The following is a 10,783-nucleotide window of genomic DNA, read 5'->3' as shown; positions in this document are numbered from 1 at the left end:
CCCTTTTGACCGGGGGGAAGTGAGACTTCATTGTAGTGCAGATTTCCTTTGCAAGCTTGCTTGGTTGGCCAAAAAGGGCGTATGCGTTTTTTCCTGAATATATTCAGGAAAAAACGCATACGCCCTTTTTGGCCAAGTGCATCATTGTCGAGTTTCTGACTCTCTTCATATGCTTTCAATGCAATTCCAGTCTACCTCCTGAAATCGGTTTCCTGCAATTCTGCCTTGCTTTCAATGCCTCTTCATAGCCTTACCTCAATATATTTTTTAAAAATAGTTGGCCTTTATAACTCTGCAGGTTTTTGAATTGCAGTGGCCCTTAGCTCCATTTTTTAGCTCTTATTTTTGTGGTCTTGCCCCATAACCACAGGATTCCTTGAAGCCCTAGTTTTCTTCTGGGGCACCTTGCTGTGCCTTTGGTTAATTCTTCTTACTGATGTGATATTAGAGTGACATGTGCCCATTGAAACCGCTACAGCTAGTTTCTCACTGGTTCCCCCTATTCCCGTTCATCCTCTGCACTAACTGCAGACTGTGCGATACCAGAACTTAAAGGCATTGACTCCATGTGGGGATGTTGTTAGTAAAGCGGCTGGAATGTCGATCCGGAGCCCCAGGAGAGGAAAAATGAGGTGCGTTTTAGAAACCTTTCCCGATCATATGGTATACCAGTCGCTGGGTTTCCCAAGCATGGTTTAGCTGTAGGAAGATTCCCTTCAACCTGGAGTGTTGGGACCCTTGGACTGAGTAGCATGAAGTATTGCATTAAACTTTCGGCAGTTGCTCACCAAAGCTCACCAATCCTGTCAGCCCCAAGTGTCCAGCCTTATGTCTTATCCAGCTGTGGGTTTATATGTGGTCAATCCAGGTTGCATCACAGCCCCTGAGCGAATTTTGTAAGAATTTTTCTCTCTTTCATTGTTTCAGCGTTTTGTTTTTAAAATTTATTTCTATAATGGGGTTTAGCTCCTTTTCACTGCTGTGTTTGTGCCGCTCTGCACACACTTGATTCCCTTATGGAGATATATCAATACATGGGTTTTAAGATTCTTATTCCTCAGATATATTTCTCTGCGGTGTATAGGGTGTGTTGAGGCCTGTTCATTGAGCAAGGTGTAGATCTTGTCTAATACCTATTTGGTTTATTGAACGGTATCTGTGCTAATTTCAAACTCTGGTTTTATGCATCACCCCACCTCTCCTTTCCCCTTAAGCTGACATAAGTGTGTTTTCTAAATGTGAGACACTGTTCTGTTCTGTAATTCATTTCTTGTGCAGCCATATTTACCCTCCCTCTATAAGTGATATCTTATGATATGTTTCTTTTTCTGTTTGACTTATTTCAAGTAGTATTATCGGACCTAAATCCACTCTTTATCCTTCTACTAGCCTTATTACATTGATTTCATGGTGAAGAGATATTCCATTGTACATAAGTACCACATCTTCTTTATCCATTGTTCTCTTTCCTGGGATATTTAAGGTGTACTGAAGTTGAGGTTCTTGTAAACAGAGTAGCCCTAAACTGTGGTGTGCTTGTGTCTTGTTGATTTTTAGACTTCCCTAGATATACTCCCATGATTGGAAGTGTCCTATGCTCTGTAGCTCTGTTTTTTAGATGATTTAGGAACCACCATACACTTCTCCAGAGTGGCTCTCGGCAGTTCACACACTGCCCATCAGCGTATAAAGGCTCCCTGTTCTCCATGGCCTGTCCTGCATTTCTGGTTTTTACAATTTTTTAGGATGGCCCTTTTGACCGGTGGGAAGTGAGACTTCTTTGTTGTGCACATTTGCATTGCTTGCTTGCTTCGTTGCCCATAAAGTGCGTATGCGTTTTTTCCTGGATATAATCAGGAAAAAACGCATACGCCCTTTTGGGCCAACTGCATCATTGTCGAAATTCTGCCGCTTTTCATGTGTGTTAAAGACGAGTCCAATCTATCTCTTGAAATCTGTTTCTTGCAATTCTGTCTTGCATTCAGATCCTCTTCTTTGCCTTACCTCAACATATTTTTGGACGTTAGTTTTCATTTATAACTCTGCAGGTTTGTGAATTGCAGTGACCCTGAGCTCCATTTTTTAAGTTGCTCTTTTGTGAGCTGGCCTCAAACCCGCAGGATTGCTTCAGGCCCTATTTTGGCTCCGGCGAGGCAGGCTGAGCCTTTCTTTAATTCTTATTCTTAATGGGAAATTAGAGTGATATGTGCCCGTCCAAACCCCTACAACTCTTCTCTCATTGGTTCCCCCTCTTCCCGTTCATCCTCCTCACAATTTGCAAAATGTGTGAAACAGAAGTTTAAATGTGCTGATTCTCCAAGTGGGGAGATTCTAAGTAGCGTGGCTGGAATGGTGAACAGGAGCACCAGGAGAGGATAAATGAGGTGCATTTTAGACACATCTCCCGATCACATGGTGTACAGTCCTCTGGGTTTTCCATGCATGTTTTAGCTGTAGGAAGATCCCTTGAACCTGCAGATTTGGGACCCATTGAATGGGTACCAGGTAGTATTACTTTAAAGGGTGTGCATTTCCTCACCCAACCTCACATTTCTCTTAGCGCAAACAGTTTCCAGCCTTATGTCTCATCCTGCTGTGGGTCTAGATGTGTTCAATCCATGTTGCATCACCGTCCCTGAGGAAAAGTTGTAAGAGGTTTTCTCTGTCTCTCTGTCGTTTATTTTTTTCAATTTATTACTATATTGGTTACAGCTGATTTTCAAAGCTCTGTTTCTTGCTGCTGTACATCCACTTGATTCGCGTACAGAGAGACATCAATAAATTCTTTTTCAGATTCTTACCAGTCGTATATATTCTTTTCCGGTGACTTGAGTGTGCTGAGTGCAGTTCTTTTAGCTACCGTGTAGGCCTTGTTGATTATCAGTTTGGTATTTGGAATGGTATCTTTGCTAATTTCAACCTCCTGGATGATGCCTCACCCCTCCCCACCTTTCCCGTTTAGCAGCCTTATGCGTGTTTTCTACATATTTGACTATGTTTTTGTTTTGTAATTTATTTCATGTGTAGCCATTTTGGATTCCACCTTTAAGTGATATCTTATGATATGTGTCTTTTTCTTTTTGAATTCTGTCACTTAGAATGATCATACGTAACTCCTCCGGAGTTGTTACAACTGGCCATATTTCATTGATTTCCAGGCTGAATAATATTCCACTCTACCTAAGTACCACATCTCTATCCATTTTTCCCCTCCAGAGACATTTAAGTTATATCCTAGTCGAGGATCTTTTAAACAGAGAGGGGGTAAACATTGGGGTGCCTGTGTCCTCTCGATTTTTGTTTTTCCCAAGATATACGCCCATGAGTGCAAGTGCCCTATGCTCTGTAGCTCATTTTTTAGATGCTTTAGTAAACACAATACACTTCTCCAGAATGGCCGTTGGCAATATACATTTCCACTATAAGTCTCACAGGGCTCCCTCTTCTCGTTGCCCTGTCCTGCATTTCTGTTGTTTACGCTTTATGAGGATGGCTCTTCTGACTGATGCGAAGTGATATCTTTTGTAGTATTGACTTCCAGTGCCCACCTGTTTGGTTGGCTAAAAAAGTGTATGCCCTTTTCTTGAATATATACAGAAAAGAACGCATACACCCTTTTTGGCCAACTGCAATGTTGGCAATGTTCAGCTCCTTTTCTTGTGCTTAATGGCGAGTCCTTTCTACCTCCTCAAATCCCTTTCCTGCCATTCTCCCTTGCTTACAAGTCCTTTTCTCTGACTTTCCTCAAGACATTTTTCAGTGATGGATATTTTCAACTCTGCAGTTTTGTGAATTTTACTGCCCCTGAGTTCCATTGTTCAACTCGTGTTTATGGGAACTGGCCACAAAGCAGCGGGATTTCCTCAAGCCCTATACTGTTTCCATGGGCAACCATAGCCTTTGGTCAATTCGTCTTCCTGATTGGAAATTAGAGTGACATGTGCCTGTCTGAACACCTAGGACTTGTCTCTCATTGTTCCTCATCCTTCCGCTTCATCCTCTGGACAAATTCCAAACTGTACGCAACAGGATGTTGACAGTGCTGACATCTCCAAGTGGGGAGACTGTTAGTAAAGACGCTGGAGGGGTGAACCCGAGCACCAGGAGATGAGGAGATGAGATGCCTTTTCCAAACTCTTCCCAATCAGACGGTATACCATCCTCTGGGTGTGACAGACATGTTTTAGCAGTAGGAAGAGTCCCATTCATGTAAGGAGAACACCAGGGCTTTTTCAAAATCAGTGTCTCCCCGAAACCCAAACTGGGGAAGTTTTTAAGCTACGGCTACACATATGTTCATTAAGGGCCTTGGGAAGTAGGCAGAGTCCAAACTTTAGATGATTGAAGTCTTCAGGGTCAGAAGCACTCACCACCAGCTTCCCTTAGGCTACACTTTAACTGTCATTGATAGATGATGTCAATAAAAATATCTATTCTTTTTCAGATTATTTCCCCTTATAGGTTATTGCAAAATGTTGAGTGTAGTTCCCTGTGCTATACAGTAGTTCCTTGTTGATGATCTATTTTATACATAGCAGTGTGTATGTGTTCATTCCAAACTGTTAATTTATCCCTCCTCCCACCTTTCCCCTTTGGTAATAATAAATTATAAGATTTTATACTTCTCAGAAATGGGGGAGCTGAAAGAGAGGTATCATTTTCAATGGAAAAGCATTTAAAACAAGATTGAAGGTTTAACCAAGATTATTAGCTGTACATCCTTGGAAAGAAATCACTTCGTTTCTCTAATATTGACCTGACAAATAAGACAAACCTTTTCACTGAACTTGCTTATAAAAAGTGATGGAAATATCAAATGGAAGTGTTAAAAACATCTTATTTTACCCGAGCCTTATACACTGTTCTATGTTAACTACAGTTTGGCTCACACATCTGTTCATTGAGGTTACAATAGTCTCAATTTCTGTTACTGATCCTCCAGAGTGGACCCCAACAAGTGTCCCCCTGCCCAGTGTCATTGGGGCCAACAGATCGAGACTGAGTTTGGTTCACAAGCAAAGGAAACTTTATATTTTGATCAGAGAATGGAGAGGTGAGAGCATGCACTACCCCGTGGGCTGTGGGCTGGGCTGCTGTGTAGAGATCCTGTCAGAGTCAGTGGGAGGGAGGGAGGCGGCGGAGCTCTCGAGGGCCGGGTTGGCTGTAGCTCAGGCTCTATATCGTGGAGTCTGCACTGGGCCCCAGGAGCTGAGGTGTCGACCCAGCCATTCTGCACTAGGAAGTCTGGTCTGAAGTGCCGGGTGTGGAACCTCTGCATGCGGGACCCTAGGAGCACGTGAAATTAGACAAAGCACAAAGGATAAAAAAGGTTAGACTTGACTTTATTGCCCAGATTCTATTTTTATCTCCCAGGAATTTTTAATGGGCTTTGCTGGGGACAAACCCCTCCTCTGCCTTTTGTCCCGTTCCTCATTCTTGGAGTGCTGAGGGTGCAGACCCTTCTTCTGTAACTGCTGAGTGCTGAGTTGGGAGCCCTCATACCCTGGGGCGAGGGTCAGAGCTTCTCCCCAGCAGCCTCCCGGTGACGTTGATTGTCCCCAGGACCCCTGCCTCCCTGCTCGTCCACCTGAGCACCAGCATTGGAAGTGTTATAGATTCTAATGACCTTTAAGGGTCCAGGAAAGAGATGTGCAGAGATGCTGTGGGGGCCGGTTTCACCCCGCCCCACATTTGTTCGGCCACCTTAGGCTGACCGTCTCTGCCAGCCTAGATGCTCTGACCAGTAGTCTGCGCTTTCTTCAGTTAGGCCCCTGAATTAACGTACAAACAGCACCAGGTGTCAGAGCCCTGCCCGCTCAACTCCCAGACAGTCCAGGGTCAGTGGTGACCAAGGACCATGATGGCTACTGAGTCAACAGCCTTTTGAAGTAAACAGGAGTCCAGCCGGTCTTATTGGCCACCATCATCACGGTGTCTGTAGGCTTTTCTATGGTGACAGTGTGGTATACTGTTCCCCCGCCAAGATTATTAGCTCCCCTCTGGGTGCAGTAAGTCCTGCAAGCAGTAGTCTACTCTTTTGGGACACACTCTTGTTGTTTTATGAGAGAAACTCCAGGTCAAGTGATGTTCACACGAGTCGTCATGGTGCCCTGTTGCCCCCGGTTATCTCTCTGGATGTTGGAGTTGGAGGGCCTCCTCACTCGAGGTCGGTGTGCCCACGGAGCGAACCCTGCAACTTCAGGGCATGGTTGGTGGTTAGGATCACCACGTGGGGTCCTTTTCCCTTAGGAGGGAGGTGGCCTTTTGGGCTGCTGATTTCCAGGTTTTTAGATACCGCCAGTATCTTGGCCAGATGTGGCAGTGGGCCAAGCCCCTTAGTGACCGTAGTTTATCCTACCTGGATGGCATTCTTGCATTGTTCCATTTCAAGTGGTCCCAGTTTTTGCACTAATTCTCCAATGGCGATTCACCTTTCACCGGGAATGTAAAGGTCAAAGGGTTTAGCTAAATTAGGGAGTTCCAGGGCAAGGGTCTGAATTGACTGCTCTTTCCATTCTTGAAAGGCCACTTCTGGATTCTATTCAAAAGGATCATCATCTTTTCCTTTCAGTGTTTCATATAGAGGCCCAGCTAGTAGACTGTAGCTAGGGATCCAGAAGCAGCAAACCCTGGCCTCCCCAGGAACCCCTAAGCTGTCTTCTAGTTTTAGAAAGGGGTAAGGCTGAAAATGGTTTCTTCCCTTTCCTGGGATGGGCTTCTCTGACCTTCTGTGAGAATGAAGCCCAGGCAGGTCACCGCAGTCTGTGATATTTGAGCTTTTTCTTGGACAACTTCTATCCTTTATTGGCTTGGTAGTTCAGAGGCCTCCTTAGTAGGGCTGGTGATCAGAATGTCGTCTGCATATTGAAGGAGGGTTTCCTTTTCCAGAGGTAGAACTTTTAGGTCTTTAGCTAAGCTTTCCCCAAAGATGGTGTGGGAATTTTTGCACCCTTGGGGCCAGACGGCCCGGAAGTATTGTTTTAGTTGTATGTTGAGTCCTGCCACTCACAAGCCAAAATTTCTTGTGACTCTGGGACTAATGGAATACAAAAGAAGGCATCATTGAAGACTAATACAGAATACCATGTCCTGGTGGTTGGTAGAATGACCAGCAGGGTGTAGGAATTAGGAGCAACTGGAGGTATATCCTCGGTGGCTTCACTGACTGTCCTGACATCCTTTACCAGGTCCCCAGCAGCCCATGGGGCTCTCGTGGTCAGACCAATCCCAGAATATGGAGCTCACCTGGGCAGGTACCCCACCCCCACCCCAGCCCACGGGGCTCTCGTGGTCAGGCCCCTCCCAGGATACAGAGCTACCCTTGCAGGTACCGTGGCAGGGCTGGGCACACAGGAACCATGCACATAGCCCTCATTGCAGAGCACCCCCAGCTCACCTGTCGCTCAGAGCTGACACAGAGCACCTCAGAGCAGGACTTGAACTAACAAACAGCAGCTGCGACAGGTCTGTGACCCTGGGCATCACTCCGTGAGGCCTCCCTCCACCTGGTCTTCCAGAGACTTCCACTGCACCCGGGGCACCAGGCCTCTGTCTCCAACCACCACCCACCCCTCCTCTGCCTGACTCCTGGGTTCCTCTCATTAGGAGAGGGTTTTCTTGAAGTTGTCTCCCACTCATGGGCCAGATAAAATGATTAGAAAACAAGCCAAAGCTGCAGCCCCTTGTCTATCCTGACTCTCAGGAGCCCACACCTGTTCCTTGGACCTGGCCGGTTCAGCAAGTTCCATTTTCTGCAACTGTGAGCCCCTGAGGGGTGATGATTGGCTGACCTGGGCAGCCTTACCGTGCCGGCCAGCCCTCCCCAGGTGTGCCTGGGTTGAGATCAATATAAATACCACTCCAGGCAGCAAGAGCCCCTGCAGCCGTGCCTGACGCCATTTTCTCTGCCCTGTCAGCAGTCTCGGGGCTGGGCTGGTGGGAGGGAGTGAGAGGCCACGGCTTTGTGGGTGGCCCAGTGTGAGTGGGGCTCTGCTGGACTTTCTGCAGCAGTTGCCAGGCTGCCACCTGCTAAAGAAGAGGATGTGTCACCCATACCTGCTGCTGGAATTTCTCCCTGGGCAGAGGTGAGGAAGGAAAAAAGCAGTGGGGGCAGGGACAGGACGGGTATCTCAGGCAGGGAAATGGAAATCTTCCAGAAGAGCACCCAGGGCCAGGACCATCCTGGCTGGCCTGCAGGCACCAAGTCGGCCGGCATGCTGTCACTCGTGTGGCTCTATGGCCCTTCCTCTAGGCTTTCAAGTCCTTGTATATATTCAGGTGTTTTACCTGGGACGGGTGGGAATAGTTCAGCAGTAACTGGCCTGGGGCTCAGCTCACGTTTACTCACAGATGCCTCGGCACGGTGCCCCAGCTTTGCAATGAGGACGCTTGTTGCGTGGGGGCTGCTGGCTGAATGGGAGACGATTCCCCACCACTGACCAACTTCAGAATTGTTTACAACTGGAGCAAGTGCCCTGATACGGTTTTCCTCTGTGTAACTGGTGGGTTCTGTGTTTTTTTTCTCTTTTTCGTTTTTGGTTCAAGGTAGATTTTATTCCTCTTTTTTGTATTTACAGATATAAGCATGGAAATAATTTATTCATATAAATACATGTATGTGCAGGGAATAATTGTTTTTTCTGTTTTATTTTTTAAATTTTACTTCTTTTTAATTTTGAATTTTATTTTATATTTTTATACAGCAGGTTCTTATTGGTTATCTATTTTATACATATAAATGTATACATGCCAATCCCAGTCTCTCAACTCCTCCCACCACCACCCCCCCAACAGCTTTCCCCCCTTGTTGTCCATACGTTTGTTGTCTACATCTGTTGCTCTGTTTATGCCTTGCAAAATGGTTAATCTGTACAGTTTTTCTAGGTTCCACATATATGCATGAATATACAAGATTTGTTTTTCTCTTTCTGACTTACTTCACTCTGTATGACAGTCTCTAGATCCATCGACGTCTCTACAAATGACCCAATTTCATTCCTTTTCATGGCTTAGTAATATTCCATTTTATATATGTACCACAGCTTTATGCATTCGTCTGTCTGTGGGCATTTAGGTTGCTTCCATTACCTCGATATTGTAAATAGTGATGCAATGAACATTGCGGTGAATGACTCTTTTTGATTTATGGTTTTGTCTGGGTATATGTCCAGTACTGGGATTGCTGTATCATATGGGAGTTCTATTGTTAGTTTCTTAAGAAATTCCATATTGTTCTCCATAATGACTGTATCAATTTATATTCCCAACAATAGTGGAAGAGGGTTCCTTTTCTCCACACCCTTTCCAGCATTTTTTGTTTGTAGATTTTCAATGATGCCTATTCTACCAGGTGTGAGGTGATACCTCATTGTTGAATCCATTTCGTTGAGCAAGGGGTAGCTCTTGTCTATTACATATTTGGCTTATGGAACGGTATCTGTGCTAATTTCAAACTCTGCTTTTATGCAGCACCCCAACTCACCTTCCCCCTTAAGCAGGCATAAGTTGGTTTTCTAAACTTGAGACCCTGTTCTGTTTTGTAATTCAGTTCATGTGTAGCCAAGTTCACATTCCGTGTATTAGTGATACCTTATGATGTTTCTTTTTCTGTGTGACTTATTTCACTTAGAATCATCGTGCCTCAATCCACTCATTATGCTGGTACAGGCCTGGTGACATAGATTTCATTGCTGAGTGGTATTCTGTTGTACAGAAGTACCGCAACTTCTTTATCCATTATTTGCTCTCTGGGATATTTAACTTGTGCCGTAGAAGAGATTCCTGTAAAAAGAGCCGTCCCAAATTTTGGGGTTGCTGTGTCTTTTTGATATTAATTTCCCTAAGCTATAGGACCATAAGTGGAAGTGCCCTAGGCTCTGTTGCTTTGTTTTTTAGATGTTTCAGGAAACACCATACACTTCTCCCGAGTGTCTGTTGGCAATTTACATCCCGCCCATCAGCATAACAAGGCTCCCAGTTCTCCATGGCCTGTCCTGCCTTTCTGGATTTTACACTTTTTTCAGATGGCCCTTTTGACAGGGGGGAGTGAGACTTCATTGTAGTGCAGATTTCCTTTGCAAGCTTGCTTGGTTGGCCAAAAAGGGCGTATGCGTTTTTTCCTGAATATATTCAGGAAAAAACGCATACGCCCTTTTTGACCAAGTGCATCATTGTGGACGTTCTGCCTCTTTTCCTATGCTTTCAATGCAATTCCAGTCTACCTCCTGAAATCGGTTTCCTGCAATTCTGCCCCGCTTTCAAGTCCTCTTGGCAGCCTTACTTCAGTCTATTTTTGGACGATAGCTGTCATTTATAACTCTGCAGGTTTGTGAATTACAGTGCCCCTGAGCTCCTTTCTTCAACTCGCTTTCTTGTGACCTGGCCGCCACACCACAGGATGGCTTCAGGCCCTAATGTGGTTCCGGCACGGCACGCTGAGCCTTTGGTTAATTCCTCATGCTGGTGGGAAATTAGAGTTAAATTTGCCCGTCCTGACACCTCCCGCTTGTCTCTCATTTGTTCTCCCTATTCCTGTACATCTTCCGCAGAAATTGCAAACTGGGCCAAACAGGAGGTTAAAGGCCCTGACTCTCCAAGTGGGGAGAGTGTTAGTAAAGCATCTGGAATGTTGCAACGAAGTACCAGGGGACAAAAACTGAGACATATTTGAACACGTCTCCCGATCACACGGTTGATCATACTCTGGGTTCCACATGCATGTTTTAGCTGAAGAAAGAATACCTTAAACCTGGAGAGTTGAGACCCGTGGAATGGGTACCATGCA

Source organism: Delphinus delphis, unplaced genomic scaffold, assembly GCF_949987515.2.
Source record: "Delphinus delphis unplaced genomic scaffold, mDelDel1.2 scaffold_30, whole genome shotgun sequence".
Classification (NCBI taxonomy): Eukaryota; Metazoa; Chordata; class Mammalia; order Artiodactyla; family Delphinidae; genus Delphinus; species Delphinus delphis.
The sequence above is the reverse complement of the archived record's forward strand: the minus strand, read 5'-3'. Positions refer to the sequence as shown.